This window comes from Pan troglodytes, chromosome X (genome assembly GCF_028858775.2).
Source record: "Pan troglodytes isolate AG18354 chromosome X, NHGRI_mPanTro3-v2.0_pri, whole genome shotgun sequence".
NCBI classification, from domain to species: domain Eukaryota; kingdom Metazoa; phylum Chordata; class Mammalia; order Primates; family Hominidae; genus Pan; species Pan troglodytes.
In genome coordinates, this window is record NC_072421.2 from 121,658,781 (window position 1) to 121,666,754 (window position 7,974).

Genomic DNA, 7,974 nt, shown 5'->3' on the forward strand with positions numbered 1-7,974 from the left:
ACCCATACACATCTCCTGAGATCATACATAATCTTCAAATAAAGACAATAGTAAGGTCATAATTACACCTGATATAATACAACTATCCTTCAGACAACCAGAAATGCACCAATTCCCAACCCAGATACTATTACATAAAATTAACAATACTTAAATGCTAATATGAAGTCAATAAATCTTATGGCACATGATAAAAGAAAAAGGAAATAAAATGGAGATATTTTCTTACTACAAGTGTATAAATGCACAAACATATTTTTAAGAAAAGAAGGAAGAAATACTCATGACAATTACAGTCCTCATTTCTGCAGCCGGTCACATGGTTGTAGCTCGTATTGATGACTACTTTCTTCTACTACCCATTCTGCATTCCATTTGCCTTCAGCAAACACCTCAGCAGGTCATGTTTTTTTTCCTGGTGGAGTGACCCAAACCTTTAATTCCTGAAGTGTCTGGGTCGTTTGTACTCCTGCCTGGATAGTAGCTGTTGTAGTTTCCCGTTGACCTTAATCACAGGGCATGGTAATATTAAGAGATGCTACTAAGAGATGCCCTAATGGATCTCCTGTATTCCGTGCATACTCTTCCTTACCTTTATTGCAGAGTAGTAGACTGATTTCATCTTGATAGTCCGGGTCAATCACCACAGTCAACACGGTAACTCTCTTCTTAGCCTGTTGACTTAAAGGTAGGAGGAGCCCTAAGTGTCGGGGTGGCAATCTTAACTTCCAGTTTAATGGAATTGCTGTTGTGTCTCTTGGTGGCAGCGTTCCTCCCTCTGGCACTAAGACCTCTAGGCCAGCAGAACGTAATGTCGCGGGAACAGGAAGCACAAATTTTGCTAGTGGGTCACTAGGGGAGATGGTGAGTGGTGCTACTTCCACTTCTACTCCTTGATTCCTGGGTCTGTGAATCCTGGCTGTGGGAGAAAGAGTACCATATATTGGACGCTGATTCAGAGCATACATGGCCTTCTGGAGAACTTTGCCCCAGCCCTGCAAAGTATTGTCACCTAGTTGGCATTGTAATTGTGACTTCAAAAGGCCATTCCACCATTCTATCAATCCAGCTGCTTCAGGATGATGGGGAACATGGTAAGACCAGTGAAATCCATGAGCATGAGCCCACTGCCGCACTTCTTTAGCCATAATAATGAGTGCCTTGATCAGAGGCAATGCTGTGTGGAATACCATGACGGTGGATAAAGCATTGCATGAGTCCATGGATGGTAGTCTTGGCAGAAGCATTGCCTGCAGGATAGGCAAACCCATATGCAGAGTAAGTATCTTTTCCAGTGAGAACAACCCTCTGTACTTGCCATGATGGAAAAGGTCCAATATAATCAACCTGCCACCAGGTAGTTAGTTGATCACCCAGAGGAATGGTGCCATATCGAGGGCTCAGTGTTGGTCTCTGATGCTGGCAAATTGGGCACTCAGCAGTGGCTGTAGCCAGGTCAGCCTTGGTGAGTGGAAGTCCATGTTGCTGAACCCATGTGTAACCTCCATCCCTGCTACCATGGCCACTTTGTTCATGGGCCCATTGGGCGATGACAGAGGTGGCTGGGGAAAGAAGCTGAGTGGTGTCCACAGAACGGGTCATCCTATCCACATTATTATTAAAATCCTCCTCTGCTGAGGTCACCCGTTGGTGAGTACTCACATGGGATACACAGTTTTTGATCACTCAGAGATGTCCATCCACATACCTCTTCCCCAAATTTCTTTGTCACCAATTTTCCAATCATGCTTCTTCCAAGTCCCTGACTATCCAGCCAAACCATTGGCTTTAGCCCATGAATTAGTATAAAATCACACATCTGGCCATTTCTCCTTCCATGCAAAGTGCACAACCAGGTGCACTGCTCGAAGTTCTGCTCACTGGAAAGATTTCCCGTCACCCATGTCCTTCAGGAATGTGATAGAAAGGGGCTGTAGTGCTGCAGCTGTCCACTTTCGAGTGGTGCCTGCATACGGTGCAGAACCATCTGTGAACCAGGCCCTAGTCTTCTCTTCCTCTGTCAACTGATCATAGGGAACCCCCTATGTGGCCATCAGTGCAGGCTGGGGAGGAGAAGGCAGAGTGGCAGGAGTGTAGACAACGGGCATTTGAGCCACCTCCTCATGTAACTTACTTGTGCCTTCAGGACCTGCTTGAGCCCAGTCATGTATATACCACTTCCATTTGATGATGGAATTGCTGCTGTGCATAACCCACTTTATGGCTTGATGGGTCAGAAAGCACCCAGTTCATAATAGGCAGTTCGGGTCACATGGTGACTTGATGACCCATAGTCAAACGTTCAGTTTCCACTAAAACCCAGTAACAGGCCAAGAGCTGTCTCTCAAAAGGAGAGTAGTTATCTGCAGAAGATGGCAGGCCCTTGCTCCAAAATACTAGAGGCCTCTGCTATGATTCACCTATGGCGGCCTGGCAAAGTCTCCAAACAGCATCCCTATCTGCCACTGACACCTCAATCACCATTGGATCTGCTGGGTCATGTGTCCCAAGTGGCAGAGCAGCTTGCACAGCAGCCTGGGCCTGTTGCAGAGCCTTCTCCTGTTCTGGACCCCACTCAAAATTGGTAGCCTTTTGGGTCACTTAATAAATGATCCGGCATAACACACCCAAATGAGGAATGTGTTGCCTCCAAAATCCAAATAGGCTCACTAAGTGCTGTGTCCCTTTTTTGGTTGTAGGAGGGGCCAAATGCAGCAACTTCTCTTTCACCTTAGAAGGAATATCTCGACAGGCCCCACACCATTGGACTCCTAGACATTTTATTGAGGTAGAAGGTCCCTGAATTTTAGTCAGATTTATTTCCCATCCTCTGGCATGCAAGTGTCTCACCAACAAGTCCAGTGAGTTTGCTACTTCTTGCTCACTGGATCCAATCAGCCTAATGTCATCAATGTAATGGGCCAGTGTGATATCCTATGGCAGTGAACAGTGATCAAGGTCTCTCTGAATAAGATTATGACACAAAGCTAGAGAGTTTATATACCACTGAGGTAGGATAGTAAAGATATATTGCTGGCCTTGCCAGCTGAAGGCAAATTGCTTCTGGTGGGCCTTATGGACAGGAATGGAGAAAAAGGCATTTGCCAAGTCAATTGCTGCATACTAGGTACCAGGAGATGTGTTAATTTGCTCAAGCAATGGAACCACATCTGGTACAGCAGCTGCAATTGGATTCACCACTTGGTTAAGCTTCCGATAATCCACTGTCATTCTCCAAGATCCTTCTGTCTTCTGCCCAGGCCAAATGGGAGAATTGAATGGGGATGTGGTGGGCATCACCACCCCTGCATCTTTCAAGTCCTTGATGGGGGCACTAATCTCCACAATCCCTGCAGGGATGGAATATTGTTTTTGATATACTATTTTTCTAGGTAGAGGAAGCTTTAATGGCTTCCATTTGGCTTTTCCCATCATAATAGCCCTCACCCTACCAGTCAGGGAGCCAATGTGGGGGTTCTGCCAGCTGCTAAGTATGCCTACGGCAGTTATGCATTCTGGTACTGGGGAAAATGACCACAGGATGAGTCTGGGGACCCACTGGACCCACTGTCAGTTAGACCTGAGCTAAAACTCCATTAATTACCTGACCTCCATAAGCCCCTACTTTTTTTTCTTTTTAAGATGGAGTCTCGCTCTGTCACCCAGGCTGGAGTGCAGTGGCATGATCTCGGCTCACTGCAACATCCGACTCCTGGGTTCAAGCGATTCTCCTGCCTCGGCCTCCTGAGTAGCTGGGATTACAGGCACAAGCCACCATGCCCGGCTAATTTTTGTATTTTTAGTAGAGATGGGGTTTCACAATGTTTGTCAGGTTGGTCTTGAACTGCTGACCTCATGATCTGCCTGCCTTGGCCTCCCAAAGTGTTGGGATTACAGGTGTAAGGCACTGCACCCGGCCCATAAGCCCCTACTTTAACTGGAGGACCACAGTGACGTTTTGGGTCCCCTGGAATCAACATCAGCTCCGAGCCAGTGTCCAGTAGTCCCTGAAATGTCTAATCATTTTCCTTTCCCCAGTGCACAGTTACCCTGGTAAAAGGCCAGAGGTCTCCTTGGGGAAGGATGGAAGAAAGATTAACAGCATAAATTGTCAGTAATGTAGTGGGGTCTTTCCTCAAGGGGACCCAGCCTCCCATTCATTCAAGGGGTCCTGGGTCTGTAAACTGGCTCAAGTCTGGAAATTGATTGACGGGCCATGATTCTCTGTTTTTATAATTCAAATTAGTCTTTTGTTCATTAGGCCTAGAAGTTTTCTCCTTGTATGAATTAAGTAGGAATGCAGTAGGCTTCCTATCAACTTCACTTATAGGAACACTGTGATTAATTGGTCAATGCCGGAGCTCTACACAAGTCAGACTATTATGATTGCTGCTTTGCCTCTGCTGTCCATTACAGTAGCTACACCCACCTTGCCTTTGACGGTTGAGTGCTGCCACTTGGCCCCTGCCACCTCGGCATCCAATTATTCCCATTGTATTTAAATTTTGTAGTTGAGTGACTGCAGTTCCCACTGTTATTAGATCTGATATACAGAGAAGAGCAATTACAGGGCTCTTCAAAGATGCAGGTGGTGCCCTCATAAATCTATTTCACAAGGCATTGGTCAAGGATATATCTTCTGGACCCTCCCAGCTGGGATGAGCAGCTCTAAAGTGATTAATCTACTCCACCATCCCAATCTGCCTAAGCCTTTGGATCCCTTCCTCTACATTAAACCAAGGGAGATCAGGCATTTCCAGCTTGCTTACAGTGGGCTATCTTTTAATCCATATTTCAGCTAATCAAGCAAATAAACTGTTAGAACCTTTTTTTAACTCCCTGACTCTGCACCATTAAATGCAGAGTCCCTGCTTAGTGTGCCCAAATCAATAAATTCAGCCTGATCCTACTATATATTCCTTCCACCATTACCCTACACCTTTAATATCCATTCCCATGCCTGTTCTCCAGATTTCTGTTTATATAAATTAGAAAACTCAAGCAGTTCTTTTCAAGTGTAGTGTGTCTCCTTATGGGTCATACACTCAACCTCACCTCTAAGGGTCTGCCAGAACTTTAGTCTAGTTATAGGTCCAGAAGCAAATAGGGGTGTTAGGGGTGGCTCCTGAGGAGAATCAACATTATCTTGCTTGGCAACTGCCTCAGGGGAGGCCATCACTGTTGCCTCAGGCAGCGCAGGGTTTATCTCCCCAGACAAAGGTAGAAAGGCTGATGGCAGCATGAATTGGGGAGGGGATGTTGTCACTATTGGGAATGGGAAGCTGTTTCTTCGGGCAAAAAAGGTTCATCAGAGTTTACAAACTCAGTGTCCCCAGCTTCATCATGGTCCTCCCACATGTCCCCATCCCAAGTTTCAGGGTGTAATTCTTTTCCAGTCAATGCCCTCACTCTAACAGTAGACAGCTGGCGAGGCTGTGCATGCAGTTTTCATTGCAGGTCAGCTACTCACATGATAAGAGCTTTTGTGTGTTTTTCTACAATTTCAGCTCTTTCTCTACAGGAGATAAGACTCTCAATCCGGGAAATCTTAGCAGACTTGAGACTCAGTATCTCCTTCTGAAGACGGGAGTTAGAATCCCTGAGTTCATCATTTTCTTTCATCACTTTGACCACTGAACTTAGGAGCAACCAACCAGCTTCATTATGTTCCTTGGTTCTCCACATGTGGTCAAAGGTATTATGTATAGAGTCATTAAACTCCTTGTCTCTCACAAGCAGTGAATTAGGAGTGTCAAATGCATTTATTTTGCATAACTCTCTAAACAGTTCACACCAACAACTATCAGTGTTCTCCATACTACTAGAAGTAGAGTCCTTAGCATTGGGTCTAAGCATATTAAGCAGCCAACTCCAGAAACACCCAAACCAATGAGAGAACTCCATCCTTAACATTCTGTCCCTCTAGAACCACTCCTGGTACAAAAATCTGTATTAGTCATGGTTCTCTAGAGTGACAGAACTAATAGGCTAGATACAAAGGAGAGTTTGTTAAGTATTAACTCAAACAATCACAAGGTCCCACAATAGGTTGTCTGCAAGCTGAGGAGCAAGGAGAGCCAGGCTGAGTCCCAAAACTGAAGAACCTGGAGTCCAATGTTCGAGGTCAGAAAGCATTCAGCACAGGAGAAAGATGTAGGCTGGGAGGCTAGGCCAGTCTAGTCTTTTCGCGTTTTTCTGCCTGCTTTATATTGTAGCCATGCTGACAGCTGATTAGATGGCGCCCACACAGATTAAGGGTGGGTCTGCCTTTCCCAGCCCACTGACTCAAATGTTAATCTTTGGCAACATCCTCACAGACACACCCAGGATCAATACTTTGCATCCTTCAATCCAATCAAGTTGACACTCAATATTAACTATCACATGGAACAATACAGAAAGACAAATTATGGCACAAAGTACACAAGATTTACTGGAGCCTAAGATTAGTCTCATAAATTCTTTTTCCTATTAAACAATAGCTTGCAGAGGTGATAAACAGTGACTTTTACCATTTACTCAATTGGTTTGCACAGAGAAAGAGACCAGAAACTTGGCTGGTAAGAAATTCTTACACTTTTAATGGCATGCCAGGTTTCTGGGTGATATGGAGCCAAGTAACATCACAAAAAAAATCATTCTTTTCTGTTTCATGGAAGCATAGACAAAAACCTCTCAGTTTTGCAAGATGCAGCCCAACAGTCCAACAGGCTGCATGGGGGGAACCCAATTAACATGTTCCCTTCTGGCCAGAGAAAAATCACGTGACAAAACGTAGACACTAGTCACCCTGCTCAGCACTCAATATCAACCTTCCAAGGCTCAAACTTGCCTTCATTGGTCCCTGACATCCTTGATTCAGTCAAAGTAGGGTAGGATGACCTCCAACCAGAAGTTTCAACGGATGGTCTGTGAGCAAGATGGAAGAGCAGATGGTCCCTGAGTTAGGACTGTTGAGTTTCCTTCAGGGCTCACCAAATGTGACCAACCAGACACACTAGGAGAGCCTGCTGGACTTCTATCAGCAATTCCTTTGAGGAATCCTGTCCATGCTTACAAATATGCACAATGAGGTTAAGATGGAAAAAAGGACTTCCAAACCAAAATTCCAGACTAGATTCTAAACCAGAAGAGTATTCCTCCAAATAGGCCCCATATTCTCCATCGAACTGGGGAGAAATCTCCCCAAACCAAGACTCTTTCTACAACCTAGGGAGAGTCAAACAGTCCCTGGGATGGGCCTACAGATAGGGCCTCTAGGGAGGCCAACAGATGAGGAGAAGGAAGCAAGTGTTGCCAGATCCTGGAATACTCACCAAACCAGATTACAAGATGTCTTCCAGGAACTATTTCTCCATTGCAATTAGATGCATGCACTATGGGTTGACAGCACCCCAGCAGTAGAGATAGTGCCAGGGGAAGCCCTTGGTCCAAGAGAACTAAGTAGCTGCTCGGGCTGGCCTCCGGATCTGTTGCTAGTGAAGGGCTACCAAACTGTGGGAAAGTAGCCACAAGGGCTATCCCAGATAAGCTCCCAAATTTGTAACTGCCCAATGGGTCCTTCTTGCCCACTGCCCAGATACAGCAAGACAGGGAATTTGCAATAAAGACTTTAATACATGTAGAGAAAGCTAAATGGAAAACTCGAGTTTTATTGTTACTCAAATCGGCCTCTCTGAAAATTTGGAGGCTAGAGTTTTTCAAGGATAGTTTGGTGGGCAGAGTCTAGGGAATAGTGCTGCTGATTGGTTGGGGATGCAAATCATAGCCATGTGGAAAATGGTCCTTGTTCACTGAGTTGGCTTCTGGGTGGTAGCCACAGAGGAGTTGCTGGTCTAGTTGGGGCCATCTGGTCATCAGAAATGTGAAAGCCTGAAAAGACATCTCAAAAGGCCAATCTCAGGTTATACTATAGTGATGTTATTTACAGGAATAATTGGGGAAGTTTCAAGTCTTGTGACTTCCAGAAAAATG

At 45.3% G+C, this 7,974-nt stretch overlaps 1 pseudogene; it reads right to left on the minus strand.

The window, feature by feature from the left end:
* Nucleotides 1–290: 290 nt before the first annotated feature.
* On the minus strand, nt 291–5,176 carry LOC134809304 (uncharacterized; annotated as a pseudogene).
* Between the last annotated feature and the right edge of the window lie 2,798 nt (nt 5,177–7,974).